Source organism: Notechis scutatus, chromosome 3, assembly GCF_049901735.1.
Source record: "Notechis scutatus isolate UNSWTSFEM ecotype Mainland chromosome 3, rNotScu1.2, whole genome shotgun sequence".
Taxonomy (NCBI): Eukaryota; Metazoa; Chordata; class Lepidosauria; order Squamata; family Elapidae; genus Notechis; species Notechis scutatus.
Genome location: NC_142011.1, coordinates 64,878,996 through 64,906,598, shown reverse-complemented (window position 1 = coordinate 64,906,598; position 27,603 = coordinate 64,878,996). Strand labels below are relative to the sequence as shown.

Genomic DNA, 27,603 nt, shown 5'->3' with positions numbered 1-27,603 from the left:
TTTTGATTTTTCTTTTTCTTTTTCTTCTTTTTCTCTCTTCTCTCTTTTACTTCTCTACTCTGTTTCTTTTCTTCTTTTCTACATTTGTGTATGTGTTGTTTGTTTATTTTAATTGTAAAATTAATACAGTTTGTTAAAAAAAAGAAAGAAACTGGCGGTAAATTGAGGACTTCCTGCAAAAGGAGATTTTGTTTCTGTCCTGCCTCCATCCAGTTTTTCTTTTAGTGCAGTCCCTGATATGCCCTTCAGAGGGCAAATTCCACCCTTGGTTGGAGAACGAGACTCCTTTTTCATAAAGGGCTCACAATCACATGGTCAAATTAGTTGGGCACATAATTTGGCACTTCCACAAAAAAAAACAAAAAACGAAATTATAAGTCAAGCTATTCTAACTTCTACCATAATATCTACTCGTATCTCTTACTCAGCTAGTGGTAACTAATATTCATAGTACTAAGCGTCAGGCTAAACTGGTAAACCCACTACTATTCAGAAAGGACAGCCTAGTAATTTTTAATATTATTTTTTTAATATTCTAGCTACAGGTTTAGTCTTCGACAGTTCATTTAGTGACCGTCACTGAAAAAAAGGGATTTGTGACTGTTTTTCACACCACCATTGCAACATTCCCCCTTGTCACGTAATCAAAATTCAGAAACTTGATAATGGACTCGTATTTATGACGGTTACAATGTCCCAGGGTCATGCGATCACCCTTCATGACCTGACAAGCCAAATCAATGGGTAAGCCAGATTAACAACAACCGTGTCACTAATTTTAACAGCTGCAGGGATTCATTTAACAATTGTGGCAAGAAAGATTGTAAAATAGACAAAATTAAGTTAACAATTATCTCACTTAGCAGAAATCTGGGGCTCAATTATGGTCATAAGTCAAGGACCACCTGTGTACTTCCTAGATACAGCAAGCACAAGCACTCCGATTCTCACATTGGGCAGGATTAGTGTGGAGAGTACTGTTAGTGTAAGAGCACAGAGCAGCTAGCAGATGGGTCTAGGTTGGAATCAGACCAAAGAACATGGCTAGGATATCTGTTGTGTAATCCTATTCAAGAGGGTGATAACAGTCAAGGATTGTGCTCTCTAAAGGAGGCGATGTCACCTTTGCTCTAACTATTTCAAAATGAGATAGCTTTGAAACAATCCCATTCTTTTTCAGAAAGTTTGTTGATCCGGTGCAATATGGCTAGAGTGTTTTTACTAGAGCTGTGAAAATGACTTACTTTATTAAAAGTGGGGAAGGGAGAAAACTAAAGGGGCTTCATACACGTTATATTCCTATTCAGAACCAACAAAGGTAGAAAAAAATTATTTTCATGATTAAGATGGTTTAATAAGCTACTTTTTCTCACTATCAGAGTTCGGGAAAAGGGTGTGTCTTTTGGCACAAACATTGGCTTCTGATATATATTAACAACTTAGGTGTGCGTATCCGACTAAGCTTCTTTCATTTGGGCATAGCATATTGTATATTAACCCATTAATTGAATCCAGCTAATTCAGCAAACTGTGATAAATGAATCCAACCAATTGCCTCCTCTTAAATGTTCCAGAATAATAATCTTAAAAGTACTTGTTGCAGTATTCTTTGTGGTGTTGGATACAATCAACAATATTGGGCTTTCTAATTTTTTTTTAAAAAAAGTAGATTTAAAAAAATAAACTTGGATCCCAAGCCCTTCCTAAACAACAACAATCCCATTCCTGTTGAAACAGACACCCTTTTCCTATAGGCTAGGACATGAAAAGCAAGCAATTGTTTGCTTAGTTGAAAACACAAAAGCTGGGATTTGCAGAGAGGTTTAGGTGCTCCAAAACCACTGATATTCAATGACCCTCCTAAGCCACAAACACACAAAACAGGCCTGTTCTGACTTAGAATAATTCCATGCCATGGCCCAACTCATGGCGTTTCTACATGACCTTGACTTTTCGAAGCAGTCTGACAAAATGTGAGTGAAGCCCGTTAAATTAGGATCAGCACTATGCTGTTTTAGAAGTACCTTTATTTTTCACTTTGCTTTTGCCTAGCTGAATACAATGCTGGATCTCGGTTCATGAAATAAATGTTCCTGAATATTTCTTTTCCAGACTTCACCTGAAGGTGACCCTTTAAAGATGGCTAATGCTATTCAAAAGAACTATTACAGATTATTGGGAATTGAAGTATACTAACAATAAAATCTTCAGTCAATTCTAAGCCTAGGATTAAGGATTCGTCATCCCCAAATCTAGTTTTAAATATTTGAATAAATAATCTGGATATCTAGCTAGCAGTGATAAAAATGGCAGCATATAAATTTAATAAATAACAACCATAATAAAAAGTTACCACAAATCATGCATATTTCTACGTTCCTTCTGAACTGCCTTAAGGGGTCCAGGTGATGAAAAAAATGCAATGACTTGAAGGCATCTGAGGTGATACATTAAACATGTTTATTAAAACCATATACAAGACAACTCTAAGAGATTACTTGAGGAAAGAAGTAGGAATGACTCATCTACTGTTCAAAATAGATCAAACTGCTTCTCTAAATCCTTGCTTCTTTTCTCTTTCTGTATATATCACCATACCTTTTGAACAACTAATAATTTTGGAAATTAAGACAAACTCTGCATATTTCTTGTCAGAAATAAGTCTCCATAAAATCAACAGGATTTAGTCCCATAAAATGCAGCCAGAATGGTTTAAAATTTAGCCACTAATTTCTTAGTAAACAGCCCTGTGAAAATGAAGTCACTTAAAACCACAGAGGATATGAGTTGTCATTTAAATTATTTTGGGTTCAAACACCATGGAAATGTCTGTTTCTTAAGATGGTAATGATGGTAATACAAAAACTTCACCTCCTCCTAGGCCAGGTATTAACCCACAGAAAAATAACACCTTACCTACTTTCACCTCTTACTCCATGATATCATATCCGTGAGATGCTTAATCTTAAAAATCACACTATTCTGGCCCACTGAAATAGTCACAAGTGTTCTACCCTTGGACTACCAGGAGGAGCCTACCAGAAGAGCATCAAGAGAGAGTCAAGGATTTTCTGTCTTCTTTGACAAGGACATCCATCCTCTCGCTCTCTTTAACAACCCACAAAGGTCCCATGCCAACAACTGCAGCATCAGGAGCGAAGCACCGTAAAGCTGCTGCCTGGGGTTTTGCCACACAGATTCCCATAAGGGCAGTGAATCAGAGAAAATTTCTGCTGTGCTCAGTTCAAAGGAAAGGAGTAGCTAAGCGTCCCTGCCATCACAAATTGCCATCATCAAAGGCATTGTTGCTTCTACAATGGAAAACACGGAGAGCCTTTTAAAATACAAGAGAGTTCAGGACCGATGCCGAAATCTCAAGTCCTTGGTTCTTGTTTCCAAATGGTTCAGAATCAGACGGTTTCCTCAACTTGCTTTCTCTCAGGCTGTGCTTTTTGAAAAGGGACGGCGAAATGCCAGAGGCAAAAATGTTGGCGGCACATTAAAAGAAAGCGTCTCCGCATTTATTTTCTGATCAGGCTCTCCCGAGTCCAAATGTCTCCTGGTTTCTTGCTGAATTCAATTTACCACTGGAAAAACAGGATTCTCTAAACTACAGGTAGTCCCCAACGTGCAACCACAATCGAGCCCAAACTTTATATTGTTGCTATGGGAGAAATTTGTGAAGCGAGTTTTGCCCCGTTTTACGACTTTCCTTGCCACATTTGTTACGTGAATCACTGCAGTTGCTAAATTAGTAACCTGGTTGTTAAGTGAATCTGCTTTCCCTAGAGGTGGTACTCAGCAGGTTCTGACCAGTTCTGGAGAACCGGTAGCGGAAATTTTGAGTAGTTCGGAGAACCGGCAAATCCCACCTCTGACTGGCCCTGCCCCATCTGTTCTCTGCCTCCCGAGTCCCAGCTGATTGGCTGGGTCTCCTTTTGTTGCCCTGCACAGGAGAATGGAGCTGGAAAGCAGGTTAGTGGAGTAGGGAGGGAATGGAGATTTTACAGTATCCTTCCCCTGCCACGCCTACCAAGCCACGCCCACAGAACCAGTAGTAAAAAAATTTGAATCCCACCACTGGGCAAAAGATGATCAGATGACCCTGGGACACTGCAACCGTCATAAATGTGAGTCAGTTGTCAAGCATCCAAATGTAAATCGCACGACTATGGGGATGCTGCAACAGTCATAAGTCTGAAAAATGGTCATTGTTCACTTTTTTCCGTGCCGTTGTAACGTTAAATGCTGTAATTTGAGGATTACCTGTAGTAACTCAACTTATGACCATTCTTGAGCCAGGAATTGTGGTTGTGGCAGTCATTAAACGGCTCACCACGTGATCATATCCAATCTTCTGACCTGTTTTGCAGTGGCGTTAAGTGAACATGATGGTCATTAAACAAAACCATTATCCCCAACAGGCATTTGGTTTTGCTGGAAACCAGAAGTAAATGCCAGTTTCTGGCACACACAAAAAAAAGTGGCAAAAATCACGGGACAATGCTAACAAGCCATGAATGTGAGCCAGTTGCCAAGCATCCCAAATGCGATCACTTGTCCAGAGGGGGTAGGGGGTGAGATCGACTGTCAGAATTTCAAAATTGGTTCTTCAGTAGCTCTGGCCAGGTCCATCATAGCTTCATATGGTCACTAAGGAACTGTTGGCAGGTTAAGGATTACCTATAATTCAAAAATAAGCCAAGGCAGCAAAGGTAGAGCCAGGGAAGCAACTTGGGAAAATGTCTGGAAAGCCATTCTATCCCAACTTAAGTAGTCAACCACTACCCAACAGTATTGTAGGCAGCACAATTGGAGTCAACCATAAAATGTGATCATAAAGTCAGTTGAAATGACATTCTGCAAATACAGGTAATCCTCGACTTAAAACAATTCCTTTAGTGACCATTCTAAGTTACATTGGTCCTGAAAAAGTGACTTACGATCGCTTTTCACACTTATGACTGTTGCAGCAACCCCATGGTCATGTGATCAAAATCCAGGCGCTAGGCAACTGCCTCACATTTATGACGGTTGAAGTTTCCCGGAGTCACATGATCCCCTTTTGTGGCCTTCTGACAAGCAAAGACAATGGAGAAACCAGATTCAGAAGTGTGGCAAGCAAGGTCATAAAATGGGGGCAAAACTCACTTAACAACTGCCTCACTTACCAACAGAAATTTCAGGCTCAATTGTGGTTGTAAGTTGAGGACTACCTGTAGCAGTAGGCACGTTTTTCATTCTGCTACAGATCCAGTCCTCTCTAAGAGGCTTACAGAGTCAGCATATTAACCCCAACAATCTGGGTCCTCATTTTATTGACCTCAGAAGGATGGAAGGCTGAGTAAACCTTGAGACCCATCAAGGTCGAACTCTAGGCTGTGGGTAGAGTTAGCCTGCAATACTACATTATGACCACTGTGCCACTGGTACTCTTCATTTGCTCTTTTCTTTGCAATCCACTATCTCCTGAGTTCTAGCCTGGTGCTTTAACTATTAGGCCATTTTTACCTAGCATCCATCTCTCTGCTCCCTACTTTACTTCTGACCATTATGTTGTGATCGGTTTCATGTTGATCTTTCTGCATCTCAGCAGTACCAGCAGACAGCATATGTGTTGAAATGATTCATTTGCAAGAATTTCCTAAGTCAAAGATTGGCAGTGCAGTGCCCAGAGGCATCAATGTATCTGCAAAACAAAAAAAACCCTCCATATAAAATTTAACATAGACATTTTAAAAAGTTGTAGATTTCAGCAGTCCTTTTATGAAAGTATGGGGCTTTCAAACTGAGATCACATGAAGGCTTGGCAATCTCATGAAGGACACCTATAAGACACCTGCAAGACACCTCAGGATCACAACCAATACAACCTCTTGAGATCTAGCAACCATGCAGAATCTCAGCAATTTTTAAAGTGTTCTTTTATATTTTAGCACCAGAAAAAGCCACTAAGTACTTTAACCAAGAATCCTGTTGGTTTTGCCTAAAAATAATGACAAAGTCCACAAACTGAAAAAGGCAACGTCAGTGGCTTTTTACATTACTCCTTCAGATGTTTATTATTACTGTTCTTCAGAGAAATTAAATGTAAAAATAATGAGTACAATATTGTATGTTCAATTACTACATTAATAAAAACAAGTACAGATAAAATGCTGATGGATATGATCAGAATGTTGTCAAAGTCCAGCTAATATTTCTTGGGTCAGGTCGTAGTAAGAGATATTTTCAAGTGTCAAATTTATCTGATGGCACGACTACATCTGGATCTTCCCTGTGCTTTATATTTTTGAGTCAAAATACCAAAGAAGTTGTTCCGACCCAAACCTTGTTCCAAGGAAACAAACACAAAACACAGGTAACAGCAAAACCTTTTAATGATTCTTTATGAATTCCATTCCTTCACAGTTAAAAGGCTGTTTCAAATTAATTATTTCTGATAAGAACGAGCATTGCCAAGGTAGTACAAGGCTGCCAAGATAAGTAGATAAAGTTACTAAGAAATATTTCAAACACAAGGAGTCTCCAAACACCAACCAAGATACTCCAAACGTCCACAAGGCTTGAGTGCAAAAACTTATTTGCTTCCTGCAAAGAACTCTGGTTTCTCAGCTGGCTTTTATCTCTTGAGGGAGGGGCCATTACCTTGCAGCCTTACTCCCGAGTAGCCATACTGCTGCAGCTGCTCTTTCCTTCGAACAGCCCTGTGTGCATGTGCACTGGGCAAAGGCTCCTTAGGAACCTCTTCATCACAGCTGCCAACCTCCACAATCTCCGAAAACAGCATTCCACTCCCTGATGGTCCTGGCCCCATCCCTACATCACATGCAGGCCCCTCATCTGAGTCCTCACTCTCCGAGACCTCAGCCGTCCACACCTGCTGCCAGCGAACCACAACAGAAGTACAGTACGTAATCTCATATTGCAACAACCAAAAATACGCCTAAAAATTCATGTTGGGGGGTCTGTGCGGGGAGGGGGGATTTGAGTGACAAATAGCTAGACTGTTTGATGGGTCTTATGCAGCTCCTGGATACCAGTTCCAAAACAGAAATGCCCACCTACCAATAAAAAACGGAAGAGATACACAATGCTAATTTTTCTATCCAGGAACTATTTCTAACAGAGGTTTTGATCAGTGCTTGGAAGAGAGGCTTTTGTTTACTTGCCCTTCAGGAAACGGAAAGCTAATGATACTAATAAATGACTATTCAATACATGAACAATGAGGCAGAGGAAAAGTGACAAGCTGTTAACTAGACACGCTGTATAATTAAGGTGAAGCTGGTGGTAGAGGCTGGTGGCGTTTTTTTCCCCTTTGAGAATACAAGGAATTTGGAGCTACAGGAAAATGTCTCCCTTCTAACAATGAGGCTATAAAATGAAGAACATTTACTGTAATGAAGACAAACTTGACATCACCTTTGTTGTCATATTAAATTGCCGGTCTCAATGTATTCAACTACATAAAAAAGGAATTAAGGGACAGGTTCTAATTGCTTCAGCTTCCTACAAGAAATTTCTTTTTCTTCGGTTCTAACAGTGATTATGTCGGACAAGATCTCTGCCATTAATCAGTTATCTTCTCTTGAAGTTAACTAATCCTGCTTGGAGAATGGTTGTGGTGTTAACATTGGGGAGGAGGGGTGTGACTAGAAGGGATGATAAAACCTTTGATAATTGATTCTATTGAAATTTGCTCTCTCCAAGCAGGAGTCAAAATCAGGGGGTTTTTTTCTTACCAATTTTTCTTCTTCAAATAGTCACCTCTGCAGAGAAGATATTAACAACCAGCCTAGAGGATGCTGGAGAAGACACTGCAGGGGAGAACTTTGTCCTGGTATTAGGATGGACATTTTCCCCATCACTTGGTTTCAATCACATGCAGGATCAGGACAGCAGACGTCCAAAGTGCAGGAATGCAATTTAATATTCATGGTGCAGCGTTCATAAGGAGTCGCAGCACGTCTGTGTCACCACACAGGCCGGATATTTATGTATGGTCCTCTAAGTCATATCGAGGAGGGGTGGGCTTCTATGCTCATGGCTACTTTCCAATTCTTCCCTGCCTAGGAGAGAGACAGCATGCAGATGCTGACATTTGGGAAGAAGAAAATGAAAGAAGATAAATGAGAATACAAAGAGCAATGCTGGAAAAAAACAGGTTCTCTAGATTAGAAAATCCAGTACACTTAACTCACACTATCCAATTTTTTTAAAAAATGCCAGAGATCTAATCCAGACACACAACTTGAAGGGTAAAGGAGTATGACCATATAGGAAAAATAGATGGATGTGCACATTATTAAATTGTTACCTGTGAATATCAGCTTACAAGAAACACCTGTATATTGGGGCTTTTAATATAGCCATTGTACCACAATTTGTGTATAAAGGATTAGTCTATATCAAGAAACATGGATGTAATTAATCTTTAAATTTCTTAGGATGATCTTGAAACAATCACCATTGCTTTGGCTAAATTACCTTCATAGAATTATAGCTGAGGTTAAAGTTGGAGAGCCAGTTTGGTGTAATGGTTAAGGCATCAGTCTAGAAACCAGGAGGCCATGAATTCTAGCCCTGCATTAGGCACAAAGTCAGATGAGTGACCTTGGGCCACTCCCACGGCCCTAAGAAGAAAGCAATGAAAAACTATTCCTGAAAATCTTACCAAGAAAACTGTGGGGGTTTGTCCAGACCATCACCAGCAGTCTATAAATAAATAAAAAAATTAAGTCTACCAGATTGGTCCTGCAAAAAACAGAAAGCAAAACTAGCTAAAAGGGATTGATCCATGTTCATGGAATGCAAATGAAGATCCTTTTGATTCAAAGCAGATGCAGGTTGCAGAGTAACAGGAGATGATGAACCAAGAAGTAGACTATAAAGAATGTATGGAATGTTACAGTAAAAAGGACTGTGATATAACAGGGGCTCTAGGAGTACTGATGATGCCGGTATATTACACCTGCTGAAAGAGAACTTCCTAAAGGTCTGGCCCTTGCAGGTAATCCTAGAATCTTTCTCTCTAAACCAGGTGGCACCAAGGCTCGGCTAAGAGATAGATGATTTTAGAACAGTAGGGGTTCACATTTTTGGCACCGAGTGCTGAAACGTGCAAGCATGCACTGGAAACCAGAACAGCTCCCCGGTGCATGCATGCACACTGACCACCTGGTCTTCCGGTTTCTAACAGGCACGCGCGCACGAAGACCAGCTGGCTGGTGTACGCATGTGCGCTGGGAAGCTGCTCGCTCTTCCAGTTTCCGGCACTCCCGCACACGTGAAGACCAGCTGGCCGGCGCGCATGCGCACGCTGGAACTCGGCAGAGCAACAGGCCATGGCTAGTGTGCCCAGAGAGATGGCTCTGCGTGTCACTTCCGGCACGTGTGCCATAGGTTCACCATCATGGTTTTAGAATGTACAGTATATGGCTGTGAAGTGAATGGTTACTTCCCAATAAAGGAGTATATTTGTAGTTCAGGGTTGAAATGAGCAGTTGTTGGTGCTCTCTGAACTTGGTTGTTTTCTTTCAGACATTTCATTAGCCAAACTAGGTAACATCATCAGTGCTAGTAGTTTGGGTAATAAAACATCTGCAAGAGAACAGCCACGCTCAGAAAGAACCAAGGACCTCATAGTTGCTTCCAGTAGGACGAATAAGACTGAAAAAGTTAAAGCATCCGGCAGGATAACCCAAATTACCTGGGACAGAACATCTGGGGAAGGGGTGGGGACACATAAGCACACACTCAGTACTGAGCATAGAAAGCTGGACCATGAAAAATTAAAGCACATCTGTTTGTAAAAACTAAGTTAATGATAGGCTTTATCCTCCCACTCCTACATCTCCATTACAGGAGAAACCTCCTGGCTCTCTTTAGGAAGAGTGAGAGAAGGTTTTACAATGCTGAGAAAAGGCAGACAGGAAAGGAAAACAGGGCTCACAGCTGCTGAAGGCTTTCCCTTTTTCTCCTTCCGTAGCTGCCGGCTGGCAAATTTTGGCACAGATTACAAAATAAACAGCAGTTGTGCTTCAAGGAACATACATAAGTAATTGCACAAAAGCTAGCGTTTCCATTTCGGCGACTTGTTGAACAGTCTGCTTTGTGTGTGAGCAGCTTGCTGACAGAATAGTCTAAGCACTCAGGGGGTGAGTGTGTGTTCCTGTGAGCAGGCACATTCCACATACAGAGGCTCCGATCAAGCTAGATCCATTTTACTTTTGAAAGCTTTCTTAATGCAGTTTTCATTCAATCCTTCTCCCTGGTATCTCTCATTAAAGCTTTTAAAGGTATTCTTTCCCTCAGCACAGAATAAGTACAATATGCATTGTTGCTTTATGCCATGTTTTCCTTTTGGAACAAAAAGGAAATCACATTTCTAACTTTACAAATTCTTCCAAAAAGGATTTACTTACCATCCCACTTTTTGGTATGAAAAAGAGAGCAGAAATAACATATAGCACAGGTAATCCTTGATTTACTACCACAATTGAGCTCAAAATTTATGTTGCTAAGTGGGACAATTGTTCAGTGAGTTTTGCCTATTTTATGACCTTTCTTACCACAATCACTGTGTTTGTTAAAATCATGCAGTTGTTAAGAAAATGTCTTCCTCCATTGACTTGGTTGTCAGAAGATTGCAAAAGGCGATCACATGACTCCAGACACTGCAATCATCATAAATATGAGCCAATTGCCAAATGTCTAAATTTTGATCACATGACCACAGGGATGCTGCAATGGTCATAAGTCTGAAAAACAATCGTTAAGTCATTTTTTTTCAGTGCCATTGTATTTGCCACCAAACAAATGGTTGTAAATCAAGGACTACTTGTATTATCATTATAATATGAATAATATTCGGCTTTCAGGCAGTACATTAATGCATCCAAGATTCATTATTCTTGTTTATTGTTTAGAATTGTGCTACCATTGCCCAGTTCAGGTTCCATTCGTTCTCCTGATTTTAAAAGGAATTTGCTACTTTAGGAAGTAAGGCAACACAATGTAGGACTCCTCTTTGTGTATTGCAGACACAATGGCAATAAATAGAGAGCAGGAAGGACTTTCATCCCTATAACCACCAGATTTCCTAATCTCGGTTGATTCATTAGATGTAGATGTTTGCAAAGAGAAGTGATTAGGACTGAACTCAAATAGCCTTTCTAAATTCACATCCAGATTTAGAGTGGAAATTGGGTGAATGAGTTCTATCAATTTCTCAGGAAAAAGAGCTATTTTTCAGCAGTTCCACAAAAGCAAGAGTCTGCTCAAAAGTGACAGAAACCCTACTTCTGAAAAGCCCAACAGGAGATATACCAGGTGCCTTCTAGTGGGTTTTACCAGAAAAGCTGCAGATCACCAAAGAGAAGATTGTATGGTGAAAGACTAGACCCGGGAGCTCCAAACTTGGTGACTTTTTAAGACTTATGGACTTCAACTCCCAGAATTCCCCAGTCAGCACAGACTACAAGTCTTAAAAGTCGCCATGTTTGGAGATCCCTGAATTAGAGAATCATACATAGACCTGTCCTATACAGTGAAAAGTGAAAGTTTCACTGAAATTTTCTTCTCTGATACAATTTCTTGAGTCATTTTTTTTCATTATAGGAAATAAAAAAGCAGGAGAATTTTCCTGCCCAGTACAGTTTCAGGTCCTCCAATTACCTGTAGAAATCTATGAGAAAAACTTTAGTGCAAACATCTAGACCTATCTTAAAGATGACAGAAGTATGAGACACTCTAGGTCAGGGGAATGAAACTTACATCGTCATGGCGGCGTCACATGACGTATCAGGACTTTCCCCCCCTTCACTAAACAATGACGCACCCGACCCTTGGGCCCTGTGGGCCGGGAGTTTGACAGCCCTGGTCTAAGCAATGCCATAAATGTGAGCTTACTATTTTTTAAGGTGACCAACTTTTTTACAATGAGAAGGAGGACAAAAATTGAAGAAAAAAAAAAAAAAGCCACTTGCGTGCGATGCACTCTTGCATGCGGCGCACTCTCTCAAAACAATTCTCCTGTGTGGAGCGCATGCGTCTCATAATCGCATCTCACCGCCCTGTACCGAACCTTGAGGAATCATCATGTCAAATACAAATACGTCACATCACACACAATGGATCGGATCAGTATCGATCAAATCTGGAGATTTACAGATTAGTTGTCAAATATCAAAAAGGAGGACACATAGGAGGACACTTTTCAAGAGAGGACAGAACTTACAAAAGAAGGACTGTCCTCCCTAAAGGCGGACGGTTGTTCACCTTATATTTTTGGTCTCCCAAGCTATTCTTACTAACAATGCATGAAAGATGAATTTAATAAAGCTGAGATTCCCAACACCCAGGCCGTAGCCCAGTACCGAGCTGCAGCCCGTTTGGAACTGAGGCCACGCAAGCTGCAAGCAAGCACATGAGGCTTATTTGACTGGATCAATCGATCCTTTCTTGTCATTCTCACATTACATGAATCCCCTTTAAATGCAATTAAGGATGTTGTAGGAACCTGGCCAATGATAAATACCTACAAAAATCCCTGATAAATGAAAACTGGAACTAAGAAGTTCATTAAAACAAATTATTTTAGTTGTGATGAATGCTAGATGAGCTTTAAAACCAAAGAGCTCCTAATGAAAAAGTCATCCAGTGGCAATTTCACTGCTGAAACTGATTTCGGCACATCTCTCAGATTTGCCCAGGCCACAGGTTTAAACAATCTATGTTTTGTTTGATTTAATTAGAAAATGGAAAGTACTGCTAACTTAATTAAATAGCCTCTAAAGAATTACTGGTATTGGGATATTACAGCATTGATTTAGCCAATTAAAATAAGGCAGTGAAATGAATTTGTTTAATTGGTCAACAATCCTCTTTAATAGCTATAGTTGCTCTTCGGAGGAGGCAGTAGGCCATCCAAGTTTACAGATGGGGTCCAATGTGCTAGAATGTGGGGGGGGGGGACACGGCTTGGTGGGTGCTACAATGCATTAACAATTAATATGAAGGCCCAGAATAGTAAATGAGACAAAATAAAACCTGCCATTAAAAACACCAATGTGGAACTAATCACATTACCTGCTCTGCTAATGTAACAAAATACATCTACATTATCTCCAAAAGTAATGAAAAGGTAGACTCTTCCTGTACAAACAACCATTATTCTGGGAAAGAAACAAAAAAGACCAGTAAAACACTATCTTATGACTTCCATAATAAACTAATAAACATCTGAAACTACATTGCTTAAATAATGCTGCTTCAGGTACCGAAACTGCAAAGAGGACACCTCCATTATTAATTTATATTCTGGAAACATTAATAAAGTTGAAGAATATTTTCCAAGAAATTGATTATTGAAACTAACTGCCTGTCCTCATTAAAACCTTCAATCTCAGCCAGCTGTCAAACTGTTGAAAGCTGATGCAGCCTTTAGGGGCACCATAGCAACAAGACCCATTACCTAGGCGATAGCGCTCTTATTCTAGCAACCCTTGAGTGACCTAATTCTAGCCCTCCTCATTAAAAATTTTGCATATTAGTTTGCACATAAGCTTACTCCAAGCGGACATATTAGTTTTTGTTGTGATTAGAGAGGTAATCTAATCCCAAAACCCTACAATGAGGAACAAATATTTTTTCAAAAAGTGGTTTGTCAGGTCAACTTTAGATCATGTTTGCTATCTATCTTGTTACTATGTACATGTCTGATGAGCAGCCTCATCAATTTTTTGATCATGTTTGCTATCTATCTTGTTACTATGTACATGTCTGATGAGCAGTCAACAATTTAAAGTTCCTTAAAAACAAACTTCCTATTGGGCCTCTCCAGATTTCTTAGCAAATTTCTGTCATCTTCTAGTTTCCTCCCAAGTCGGCAGGTCATGAAAATTAAATCAACTTGATTATACCAGATACTCTCAAATAAACATAAATCATCCTTTACAACAGTGATCCCCAACCTTTTTACGCCGCGGCCCGGTATCCCCAACCTTTTTATGGTGCGGCCCGGTACCGACATCAGCTGGGCGCCGCCATCTTGTTTTGATGAAAATGGCTTTCTACCCGGAAAAGCTCACCGAAGCACTTTTTCATTAAAACAAGATGGCGGCGCCTACCAAGCCAGCGGCCCGGTAGGACTTGTTCCACGGACCGGTGCCGGTCCGCGGACCGTGGTTGGGGACCCTGCTTTACAAGATGTAACCAAGTTTACGGATTGAACTAAGCTACTGATGACTTCACTGTAGTTGCTGAATAAGCCACAAGGACCTGGGTATACACTACACTAAGTCAAAATCAAATAATGTATTATTTATTGGGATGCGAGACTCTTTTTTAGCATCATCTCTGAATGTGGTTAGCAAATTTGTCTCACCTGGTATCTGTTGGGACTGCTATTTTTAGAATTACCAGTGTGCATGTATTCTGGAATTCAGTCCAGAATACATTCAAATCAGGCAATTGGTTTATCTAGTTTGATATTTAAGCCTTATATGTTATTCCTATGGATAGAAACCCAGATGGGGAAGATAAAGGAGTAAATCATACCTACCAAGAGTAATATGTATTGTGACACCCAGAAAAATACGGCATATTTCACTTAATCCTCCAAGGAAAGATTGAAGGCAAACGAGGTTCAGGCAGAAAAAGAACATCATGGCTTCAACATCTAAGGGACTGCTTTGGACAAAACTCAGCAGCACTTTTTCATGCAGCTGTTGATAAAAATAGGCTCGCCAACATGATCGCCAATGTCCGATGACGGATATGGCACAAGAAGAAGAGAAGAGTAACAAAACATGTATTTACATGCTTCAAGGAACAAACTTGCAAAAATAGAAAAAAATAATATGGCAAATATAGTCTAACAATATAATTCCTCACCCACAAAACAACAAACAAAACCATGATGACACTGACTACAGTATCGGTAGCTATGAAGTATCCTGAAAGTCAGTATGGCCCCTAGATGACATAGGACTGAAACTGCAGAGATGCGAGACGACCAAAATTTTCCCAGAACTGCAGGCAAGACTGAGAGGTTGGAAAACCTCATGAGAGCAAGAGGCAAACTATTTCCATACTGCTCCCAAGAAAACATCAGGGATGCATTCATGTACCGCTCATTCAGCAACCATTTGAAGTTATGATGGTGCTGGAAAAGGAGATTTATGACTGGTCCCGAAGCTGCCAGCTGTCACAGCATCCCTATTGTCATATAATCGCAATTGGGGTGCTTGGCAACTGATACACACAACGGCCACAGTGTCCCACAATTTCATAATCGCCCTTTGCTACCTTTACAGTTGGTTCCCAATAAGCAAAGTCAACGGAGAAGGCAGAGGAAGTCACCAGTTGCAGTCATGTGATGTCACCCTTAATCACCACTGGTGATTCATGTAGTGGCAATGTGGAAGACCACTGTACTTAAGAGGAATTTAGTGACATATTCTTATTTCTCCTTCACAGTAAGAAAAGTCTAGAGTCAATGAGTTTAGAACTAACCTGCTTGTGTTTTGTTTTTTTTAACTTTTCTTTGGTGAATAAAGGAGAACAGGAGGGAACTTCCCATTGCTTTAAACCTGGAAAAGTCTGACTTTCTCTTCCATCCCAGAATCATGTACCATCCAGTCAATGTCAAGTCTTGTCTCATGACCGCAGAAAAAGGACCATAAATTCTTGGTGCCAGGTTTTAAGAAAAACTTTAGTATTGACCTTTAAGCTGGGAACTTCTTCACAAAACCTAGCACCGAGTACGGGCAGCTTTCAAGTATCTCTAGTATCATTTTAAAGAAACTCCTGACAGCTTGTAGGAGATTTGGGTATCATCTTGCTTGGTATGTATGCTTTTTATGTTAATAATAAAGCTTAAACTCCCTTTATTCACTGGTGTGCTTATTGTCTCTGGATCCAAAAGAACCAATTGCCTGGGCTCCTGATCATTGCCCTGACACTTGGCAAAACAATTTACCAACAACCGGAGCCAGAATTGGTCACAGGATGTTTTACTTTACAACATTTTATATTCACATGCTAGTTTCCGGTTCAAATTGCATTTGGTAAGTGAGGACTACCTATAATCACCAGGAGCTGGTCTGAATTTAAGAAAGTCTTCACCTTGATCATTACTCTGGAAAAAAAGAGTGGCTGCCAGACTGGGCCAAACAAGAAATGAACAAAAATATCCTATAACTCTATTCATCCAGGTTCTTCATCTCAAGTGGCAGTCATTTTCAGACTCTTTAGGAAACTCATTAGCAGCATGGGCAATCTAAAACATTCCAGATGGCAGAGCAGACATGAATTCATTTCCCACTCTCTAAAATATATGGATCCCCTACTCCAGAGAGGAGTCTGGCAATCTGTTTTGGAGAACGAATTCCATCAGTCATAGCTACTACAACAAATGGTAAAGACTGCAAGAGCTATTGTCCCCAAAAGCTAGAAGGGACTGGTTTGGCTACCTTAATTCTATATACAAGAAGGACCATCATTGTCTTTCCACATTGCCACTTGTTCTGGAGTGACATCTTGTCAAAGTTATGTCTAAAACATTAAAATGGCAATTATATTGGAGTAAAGTATCTTCCTCCCCCTCCTCTCACCACCACCACCCAAATCAATGGATGGGGAAAGTTATAAAGGCTGACATAAGAGACCAAAGCTTTCACAAATTGCCATACATATTTTGTCCTATTTTAACAGTGTGTATTTAATCAAGTTATCTTGAAGGTCGTATCTCCTTCAGATATATATTACTTTAGGTTATTAAGCAACCTTTCCGTATGGCCCCCTAAACACTTCTGGTTATAAAGTGCTTCCCCAAATAGCTATAAAAGATCAAGCCACTGTGGGATGCAGCAGGAGCAAGGCTGGATCTGTTCTGGGTGCGGGGTCCTAGACCTCCAATCTCTTTTGCTTGAGATCACTGAATGTTGCATCCAATCTTTTGGAAAAGAAGAATGCAGCAATCTCAAAAAAAAGAAAAGAGAGATACTGCAGAAAAGTTCAGTTCACCAGCATTTGCACTTTAAATGGAAAGTACCTGTAAAGTAAGTAGGTCAAGTCCTGGGACAAGAATTTTGGTCATTGACCGTACATAGCAAGCTAGCCCACATAAACAGTCTGATGGCACTTTAACCCTACATTGATTGGGACACAAACTCAGATAAGCATGATCCTACCAGGAAATTCCAGATCTGTCTTGCCGAGAAATTTATTTTTCAGAGGATGGAGGAATCAATAGGAAAGACATAACTGAGGAAGTAGAAGTAGCAAGCACACTGAGTAAAAGTGATTTGTAACACTGAAGTTTTGGATTTTACACCAACACTGTAGTTAGTCAAACACCCACCTTTAGACTTCAAAAATGTGGGTTTTAATGAAATCAGAGCAATGCTAAATAAGATCCAGGAGAGGAATCCTAGCAGAACTTCAGATGAAGAGAAAAATGGAGGACAGCAAAAGAAACCAAAGTGGCAGAAAGATGTGAGAATAAGAAAAGGATGCAAACAGGAGATAGATAGGTAAGAGAGGTTGCAGAAGGCTGTTGGAGAGATGACTCCAGATTATAGGCCAATTGACCTGAATCATCTCTTCAGACTGGTCCAGTGCTATGATTTCCATCACCCTTTCTGACAGAACAAAAATAAAAAATGGAGAGGATTAAAATAGCTCAAGCAACACTATTTGCCACCACCTGGGAGACTTTTGCTTTTCTAACCTGTATCTTAACCTAGATTCTTCTATGCTTCTTCTAATATATTCCCAATTTATACTTACGGGGAATATTTAAAAACAGAAAAATGAGCAGCAATTCTGATATTCTCAGAGGGGATTATTGGTGTATAATTAAGCAATATCCATAGTAACAAGTAAATCTGCATTAACCTGACCTACTTAAAAAAAATTCCATCAGCTTTTGGGACAATGACATACAAACTGACTGAGTCTCCCCAATTCTGCATAAGAAGGGCAGAGTGTGGAAATATTAGCTTCGTACTTACATTTACAGAGATAAAATTTATTTATTTATTTATTTATTTATTTATTTGATTTGCCAATTGTTTACAAGATAATAAGTATAAATGTATACATAGTTGTGAATACATGAAATGGGTACATATAAGAAAAATAAAAGAATAAGAGAAACAATAGGACAGGGACGGTAGGCACGTTGGTGCGCTTATGCACGCCCCTACAGGCCTCTTAGGAAAGGGGTGAGGTCAATAGTAGACAGTCTAAGGTTAAAGTTTTTGGGGTTTGGGGAAGAAACTACAGAGTCGGGTAGAGTATTCCAGACATTGACCACTCTATTGCTGAAGTCGTATTTCCTGCAATCAAGTTTGGTGCGGTTTACTTTGAGTTTGTATCTATTGTGTGCTCTTGTGTTGTTATGGTTGAAGCTGAAGTATTCATTGACAGGTAGGACATTGCAATGTATGATTTTATATACCATGCTTAAGTCAGACCGAAGACGTCGTAATTCAAGGTTTTCTAGTTCTAGAATTTCAAGTCTGGTGGCATAAGGTATTCTACAACGAGTAGAGGAGTGGAGAACTCTTCTTGTGAAATATTTCTGGACTTTCTCAATTGTGCTAATATCAGATACGTAGTGTGGGTTCCAGACTGATGAACTGTATTCGAGTATTGGTCTAGCAAATGTTTTGTATGCTCTGGTTAGTAGTATGTTGACCTATGATGAAAGGAAATCCCACAGAGAGGTATAGAAGCAAATGAACAAAGAAAGACTGTTAGATATATATCATTTTAGATGACCAGAAAAGATGCAATGTACAAATAAATATTGCAAACCCACAACCACCAGTTTGCACTTTTCTGCATTTGTTGCTTCAGAGGTAAGAGCACTGCACATTCAAAAGATTTTTAACTACTCTGCTAAAAATGTAATTACCAATAACATCCAATAAATCTACCAAAACCCACATCTTAGATACAGTACATATCTCCACTGCACTTCATCCTTTCTCTTCCTCTTCCCCACAGATCACAGTGCCCTTAATAACCTGGGAAACACACGGCAATAATGTCCTTGAGAAACTAAACATAAAAGTCATTCTGCTTAACAAAAAGGTTCAAAGTCCCAATTGTGTAAATGAGGAGCAGCATGATGCAGGGACAGGAGTTTCCTTGTATTAATGTTTAAAGAGTTTGGGCAATGACAGGACATGAGTTTATTGTCTGGCTGAAGTTTGAGGAACACGTTCACTTAAGCTCCTGCATTTCTTCAGGGGGAGGTACTGAAAGGTCTTAGTTGCTCAGAAACTAACTTTGCCAAATAGCTGCTCTCTCCTTGTGCTGTGATTCATTTTCCCACCGTACTGTGGCAGAGATAATTAAAACACCCTATTTTTGTAAACCCTATATTTCTATCCTAGTACCATTGGCCAAAGTCAAAGCAGGTCAAAGCAGTAACATCACGATCAGCATGCAGAATTAAAATGAAGGAGTTTTGTAGAAGTCCATATGCGTATTTGGAAAGAGTTTAACTTTTAGATGCACTGAATCTATTTCATGCTTTCTTTGTGTTTTATTCATAAAATCAGTGGGAAAGTGCACTTCTTTGTTGTGGTGTTTTTCCACCACAGACAGTCTTTGAAGGCAGCAAAAAAATAATAATAATTGGCCTGAGACTTGACGTCTGTCCCCCTCTGGTGTGTGTAAATGGCATCACAGCCTCCCCTTAAGCACCTACAAGATTCAGAAAAAACATTTTCCTGCATATTAATTAGGGCTTATTTTAAAACTAAGGTACATTCCATCTGCACAAATCCATAACAGAAAAGAATGCCGCAATGTATCTTATAAGTACTAGGAAGCTGCTAATGCAGTATACAAGATGGAGATTTCTGCTTACCCATTAAAAACGTTTTGCAAATTTGGTCTCAATTTTGTGAAAAAAGTTCAGCAACTCAGAGAACTAATAGTCTAACCTGGATGTCTCATATTTCCCCTGTATTAAAAAAAAATCCTATCAATGTAGTATATCAAGTTGGAGTTGGAATTAGTATTTAAGTCGTCCTTGGTTAACAACAGCAACTGGGACTTAAAATCTTATTGCTATGTAATGTGGTTGTTAAAACACAGCCTCACATACTTGAGTCGCTTAGCAATGGCAGTTCCAGCGCTTCTGGTTATCATCATTAAGCAAATCCCATGCTGCCATCGAGCACAATGTCACATGCTCACCATTTGGGACCTCCTGCCAACTTCCCTACGGACTTGGCTTGTGGCAAGTTGACAGTGAAGGTCACAAATGGCAATCACATGACTACAGGACACTGCAACATTGAGGGTCAAGCCCAAATCACAACACATAACTGTGGTGATGCTTTAACAGTCAGAACTATAAAGTTCAATCGTAAGTAGTACTTGTTCAGCACTACCTGTAGGTAGATATACAACAAATGAGAGAAGGAAAATAGAACGTACACAGCACTTACAAAACATCAAATTCTTCTTTAAATCAGAACTGGTCATGCTATTCCCAGCCACATTGAATGTACACTTTTTGCAAGAAATCCATTAATTTAACTTCTCTGAACAGAAACCATTCAAACTTTTCGGTTATTATTCACAACTGCACATCCGCATATCTTATGGCAAGTACCTAAACAATGTCAAGTACTATTCTTTGATGATTATCAAGGAATGAGAAGCAAATCATGGCTTTAAAAATCTGCTCTGCACACCTTGTCTCAGATCCACCCTATCAATCAGTTGCAAGTGAGGAAGGAGCCTGAAAAATGTGAGTGTGTGTGTGTGTGTGTGGTTGCATTTGTATATTTCTCTTGTGGGACAGTCAAAAGAATTGGAAACTTGCAGTACTCCATTCTGCCAAGTTTTCCGATTGCATCAAAGTTGGGGTTATGCCAAGAAACAAGAACAAAAACACCTTTCAAACTCAAGTTGGTTGGCATTTTAGGTTTACAGAAGCTGCTTCTAAAAAAGAACACGCCAAAAATAAATCTGTTTTATGTCCCGTCCAAAGGACCGCTCTTATCAGGAAAGAATTATTTAGCTCCACTAGGTAATATACATTCTTCTAGCATAGTAACCATGATAGTAAATTCATCAAAATCTAGCAGAGAACTGTGGCTTCATAGCCTCACTTTCTATTGCTCTCCCCCCTTCCCAGTTTCCCCCAGGCTCACCTTCAGCAGAGCAAACTGAATACTGTATATTGCAAAGAGGTTTTCTTACATAAGGGAGCTGCGCTTGCAGTGAAGGATCAAACCAAGCAATGGCTTTTGCCCAAGAAGGAACAGCAAGCCATCTGCTTCCAGTACTTTGGAAGTTTACTCAGCCTCCAATTCACTCTCTCTGGCTCCTCCCACCCCTGCACAGGCTCCTCTAGAGCTTTCCAACTTCGAAGTAGAACTACAACAAATCTGCCTTTCGGATCTCTAGGGAGCAATATACACACGGACTTCCCTTCCCGTTTTGAAAGAAAAAAAAAGAAGTTCATTAAAGCTTTTTCTTAAGGTGGAACTTCCTATAAACTTCTCCCTAGAAATTTGACAAAACCCCTTTTTACTGGAACTTGTTTCCTTCTTACGAAAGAGACATCTCCTTGCAATTTTCAGATATTTTGACCATTATTGGTTAGTAAGAAGACCCCCGTTTATGTACTAGTTCCTCCTTTTAATCTATTTTTGTTAACTTTAATGTTTTAATTTGTAATGTTTTTAGTATTGTTATATTGTAGTTTTGTAAGCCACCTTAAGTCGCTCAACAATTGAGATAGGTGACAGATAAATTTAATAAGTAAACCAGGAATTCTGGTCTTTATATTGCACTTTTTAAACTCACAGGCAGAAAGTAAAACAGAAAACCTTGGTTTGGGAACTCCTGGGCATATTGTAGTTGCTGTTTTATTTTATTTTTTTTAATCTTTTTGGCCCTTAATTATGTCCCATCAAGTCATTGTGAACTCTTAAATATCCACATAGTTTCCATGATATGGCTCTTAGTAAATTTCCCAAATTTGGGATCAATCTTGTAAAGCCTGTACAGAGGAAGAGGAATTTGATTAGGGTTGGAGAAAGTAGAGACCATCTGCTTCCTTTTTTCCCACCTGGTATCCACGGAAGTGGATTAGAATAAAAAGCAGTGAAGGGGAAGATTTCTTTTCTTTTTGACTGGGGAGAATGGAAAACCCTAACCTGCATCTTGTTCCCGATAGACCGGTATAGCACCTGCAATCACGGGGGAGAAACCATAATTGTACATAGGGAAGTTCATTTGTTTGCACTTGGTCCTTTTGATCCAAATTGAAAGACAACTAAGGCATGCAGAATAAAAAGGCCCTGCAAATAGCCAGGGCTTGCTCCAAGCACATGCAATAAATGAGCAACAAAGGAGGGAGTAGAGGCCACAGCTATTGCACTTGCAGAATGATTGTGAGTTCATGACTGCCAAGCTACATGAACAAGGATTCACTTGTCCCCACTTTGTGGAGCCATTGTGCAGTGTATTTTCTACATTGATTGGCAGAGGCTCTCTAGGGTAGCCAACAGGCTGGAGAAGGGGGCGGGTAAAAGCTGTCAACCGATCAATGGGGTGCATAGTCGGCCCTTGCAAAAAAGAAAAAGGAAAAAAGGCAAAGAGAGAACTGGGTTCATTATGCAAGCGAGCAGACAGTCAACATTGTCTGCAAAGGAATATAGGTTACGATATGAGGAACTGGTTTCATGGACTTTAGTGATACTTGTGAATACAGAAGGAGGTGCTCGTAATTACATTTCAAGCCAGGTAACGCAAAGCAAGTACAAAGTAATCTGGCAATATCTAGCTGACTTTGGTTGATCTCAAACAAGCACAGCTAGGTTGGACATGATTAATACTTGATGGAAGACCACCGGAAATGTCAAGGTTTTAGGTTAAAGTACGAGATTGGGACATTGTTGGGAAGAAAGCAATGGAAAGTTTCCCCATGTTGTGAACAAGTTAACAAAATGGATGTTTAACTAAAGTCAAGCATTACTTTAAGATGATTGTACCTTTAATGACTGAATTGACTTGCCTCAAACCTTTCTAAACCAGCTTTTATTTTTAACTGAGCTCAAGTTAAAGTACAGTAGGTGAACTGTATCTCAGTAAGTATTTACTGCTGATCCCCACTTTGAAGAAACTAAAGGCTATTCTCCATGTCTTCCTAACCATGGCACTAACATGTTCCAATAACTAGGATTTTATTTTTTTTGCCAAGAGATCATGACACGCCTTTATGTTATGTCCAGTCAATGCCAAGACTGCTTGAAGTTATCCATAGCACTTGGTGTTTTAATATTTTCCTTCTTCTCCTAACACTTTTGGCTGTAGTTATAACCTGGTTTCGGTGATGATATGGTTGTTGAGGTCGTTTTCAGGGAATCCACTCAACTTCTATATTAAGATTTTGTGGCCCTGGACAAAATGCCAGACCATAGTCCTGGTCAAGTCTAATCCAGGACTCTTATGAAACACAGATTTAGTATTCTTTTGAAATAGCACTCATATTGTTTTTTAAACATTGGAGTTAGATCTACATTGCACAGAAGGTCGATTCAAACCATGAAGATAGCCAGGTTCTGACAGCAACATATTGTTAAGTCTGGCACTACTGAGCAGATTGTAAGTTTTCTACTGCTATTGCTGATAAAGGATTTGAAGCGGCTATACTATTTTAGTGCTACAACAGCCAAAATAGAGTAAGCACTATTGGCCATGAAGTCAAACTGGATTCCTTGATTACTCATGCCAGCACTTCCCTTGCATATTACTGTTACTTCTTGTTTCTGTTGAGTGATGCAATAGTATTTTCAATTTTGTGACTGTAATTATAATGAAAATGAAAAGTAAACTAAGTTACCCTCAATGCATCAAAAGTTGTCTTTTAATAGCCCAGCAAGGATATAGATATATTTTCCACTGCACAGAAATACAACACACAATTTGTCTAGCCCTATGGATAAGACAGTATTTCACAATAAGTCTTGCTGGTGAACAAGCCATCCTGCGAATATGCACTTCACTTCTGCTTTCTATTTTAAATACATTGTCACTAAGTTGCGTCCAGTGTCTGGATTTTTTATGGAAAATTTGCAGACTTCAAATTAAAAACAATAGCCCAGTGGAAGCTTTCGGCTACTCTTATGCATGAAAAATTGAATATCACTACATTAAGTACAAACACTTTTATTATTATTTCTTGGAAATTAGAATCAACATTAAATGCTTCTTAAAGTATGTTCAACTCTGGCAATGGACTCTGCATAGACATGGCCATTTCACCCTCTCCAAGCAATCTTGAAATGAAGACGAGATGTTTTTGTACCAAGTCACACTTTAGTTCAAGCCAGATGTAGATATTGGAGACAATAATTCCTGGATAACATTCTAAAGCCAACAGGCTCATTTGCCTTTGAAATCTGGGTACTTTTGAGGAATTTTATTACAGCATATTTCAGTTACAGAAAAGGTTAAAAGGGGATTGAATAAAGCAATCACATCTTTTTGTCATGATTCATGGGAGAGTAAGGCTTTGGCTTCTAAAGCTTTGTGTTTGTTATCCATATGCCTACATTTCTTTAGAGCTGTTCTTTCTTTTCTATACTTGGATGTTTGCTCTCAACCTTGGAGACTTCCTGCTGGGTGTTGCCTGACTGCATATATTTGGCATGAGTTTCAAGAGTGAGAGTAAATAGAGGGTTACATAACCAGGAATCTGGATCCAAAAGACAATTCTGACCAGATTAGAACAATCTGCAAAGAATTACATTAGTTCCTGTTCTTAACAAAAACTAAGTAAAAAAAATCAAATTTACAAAGATGAAAATATTAACCGATTGCAGTTCATTTTGTTGTACTTATGATGACAATATTTAAGGCACTTAGGTTCTTCATGAAGCTAAGAAAAGCTCAGAAAAATACATACTGTTGTATGATTTCAGTTGATCTAATAAGGTTATTGTGCTAAAATGCATTTAGGAACTTTTTTCCCATATAGTTAACTGGATTTTCTTTTCTTTTTTATAATTTAAAGCAAACTTCTTCAACCTGGATGACTTCTGGGTGTGGAGTTCGATTTCCAGTATTCTCTACCATGACTGAGAGCCACAGTTCTGAAATCTGAAAGTCCATACATCAACAGGTTTAGCAAACTGGAGCAGATTGATATAGAAGATAATGAATTGCATGATTTAACAATTCTGGGTAAGGAGGATTTTATATCACTGAAAGCTGGAATTTTATTTTCTAGAAATACATCACCTCTAATTAATAAATGACCTAATTTGGTTGCTGAATTTTTTATATCTTGTCATTTGTCAAAGTTCTCTCCAGCTTTGCTCCCATAAAAATTCCCATTTTCTTTCTGGCATAATTTTCTATCTCACCTATTACTGGTATTTCCAACCTAATTTCCAGCAGCAGTCATTGTTTCTGGAGAGTTTTTCCCCACTGGCCCCCTCCAGTGGAGTTTTTCCCCACTGGCTCATTTTCAAGCAAGCTCTTTCTTTAGCCAAATTCTTCCCCTCACATCAAATTTAATCCTATTTTCTTCTGTTTTCAGAGAACTGAAGGATGGACGGACTTCTGACTTACCATTGTGCAATTGCTGTCCAACATTCTGTTGGGTTGGAAGAAATAAAACAGAAACATTTAACCTCTTCCCTTCTCAGTATGAGATATCTTGCTCACACAAAAGGACCATCTAAGGCAGAGGCCTCCAAATTTAGCAACGTTAGGGTGCTGGCTGTGGAATTCTGGGAGTTGAAGTTCACAAGTCTTAAAATTGCTGAGTTTGGAGACCTACAAGATTGCAATGCTACTGGAACGGTTGTCAGGATGGCAGATGAAAAGGGTATCCAAGAGAAAATAGAGTAAGGAGAAACACTCCACCTTGGTACCTCCATTAATCCTCAATCAGAAGCATAGGGAAGGAAGAGCCATTTCTCATTTCCTGGGATTATGAGGTGCATTACACAAATCTACTCATCAACTTTTGGGCCAGGAGATAGGATAATAAAAAAAAAGTTAATTACATCACATTGCCTTTTCTGCTAGATTGGCTATCTCAGAGTACAGCTTGAAAGTGGGAAAGAGCTTTTGACAAGATGTAATGTAATCAAGGTGAGTTACAAGTGGCAGTTATCTTCCCAAGAATAGGTGTATATGCATAATAGAAAAAATTCTTGCAACATAGCGAACATGGTTTTTCTTTGCAGGAGAAGGTAGCAAGAGAGTGGGCGTTGGTTCTTACCTGATACGCCCCTTCTCGGCGAGCCGCGAGGAGCATCCAGAGACTGGGATGTGCTTCTGAGTCCTCTTCTTGCAGGCTGAGCTTTAGATGAGGAAACGCTCCGCCCCCTCACGTGGTATCGCGCAGCGTCTCCCAGTTTTTGCGATAACGAGAAGAGAGGTTATTAATTCTATCTAATCTACTATTGGCTCCTTGGCTGAAGCAAGATTCCCCACCAGACGGAGAAATTAGGGTGGGGCTGGATGCTCCGCGGCTCGCCGAGAAGGGGCGTATCAGGTAAGAACCAACGCCCATTCTCCCTCGAGCCGCTCGGAGCATCCAGAGACTGGGACATACCAAAGCTGGGCTGTCCCTACGGGTGGGACTCCGTCTGGCCCGAAGGCCCCTCCGGATCACTGATGACCCTCTGTAAGACCCGTCGGCCAAAAGAGGCCTCCGCTGAGGCGTACGTATCTATTTTATAATGTCTGATAAACGGGACGGAGAGGCCCAGGTGGCTGCCCGACAAATGTCAGCGATGGGGGCTTGCGTGGCCCAGGCCGCCGAGGTGGCTGCACTTCTGGTGGAATGGGCGGTTATTCCACCCGGAGCGGGCAGAGAATGGGAAAGGTAGCACCTCGCAATAGTAGCCCTGATCCAGCGACTGATGGTGGAAGGAGAAACCTTAAGCCCCAGTGACCTGGGTTGAAAGGATAGGAAGAGGGATTCCGACCTTCGCATGGGTTGAGTGCGCTTAATATATATACGCAAGGCCCTTCTAACATCTAGGGTGTGCCAGAGGACCTCCCTGCCCCTGGAGGGCCTAGGGCAAAAATTTGGTAGAACCAGTTCCTGTGACCTATGGAAGGGAGAGTTAACTTTGGGTAGGAATGTGGGGTCAGGACGAAGGACCACCCGATCAGCGTGGAATACACATAGATCGCTCCTAACTGACAAAGCTGCTATTTCCGAAACTCGACGAGCAGAAGTAATAGCTACTAGAAAAACTACCTTAAAGGTGAGAAACTGAAGGGATGAGTCTCTCAAGGGTTCGAACGGGAACGTGTGAGAGAAACGAGGACCTTGTTGAGGTCCCATGTGGGGAACCTGTGAACAGTGGGAGGGCACAGGTTGGTGGCGCCCTAAGGAAAGATCTAATTCGGGGGTGATGAGAAAGGGAACCGTAGTTATCACAGGAGACCACGGTTGAGAGGGCAGAAACTTGTCGTCTCAGGGTGTTAGGTGCGAGCCCTTTACGGAGGCCTTCCTGAAGAAAATCTAGGATCTGAGCCACTGAGGAGAGAGGGGATCAATCTGAGACCCGCTACACCACTTGCAGAACCCCT

General features: G+C 40.2%; 1 protein-coding gene across 4 annotated transcripts in view; it reads right to left on the bottom strand.

Annotated features, from left to right (window-relative positions):
• The window catches only part of ACOT11 (acyl-CoA thioesterase 11), a 100,923-nt gene that overhangs the window by 51,572 nt on the left and 21,748 nt on the right, over nucleotides 1–27,603 (bottom strand). Inside the window, exon 1 of one of the 4 annotated variants that reach the window (XM_026665920.2) lies at nucleotides 21,189–21,427. The exons of 1 other annotated variant lie outside the window; for it this stretch is intronic. The gene's annotated coding sequence lies outside the window, so the exon portion shown is untranslated. Of the gene's footprint in view, nucleotides 1–21,188; nucleotides 21,428–27,603 lie in introns of those variants that run through there. 2 more of the 4 variants (XM_026665921.2, XM_087960318.1) reach the window with 2 other exon arrangements.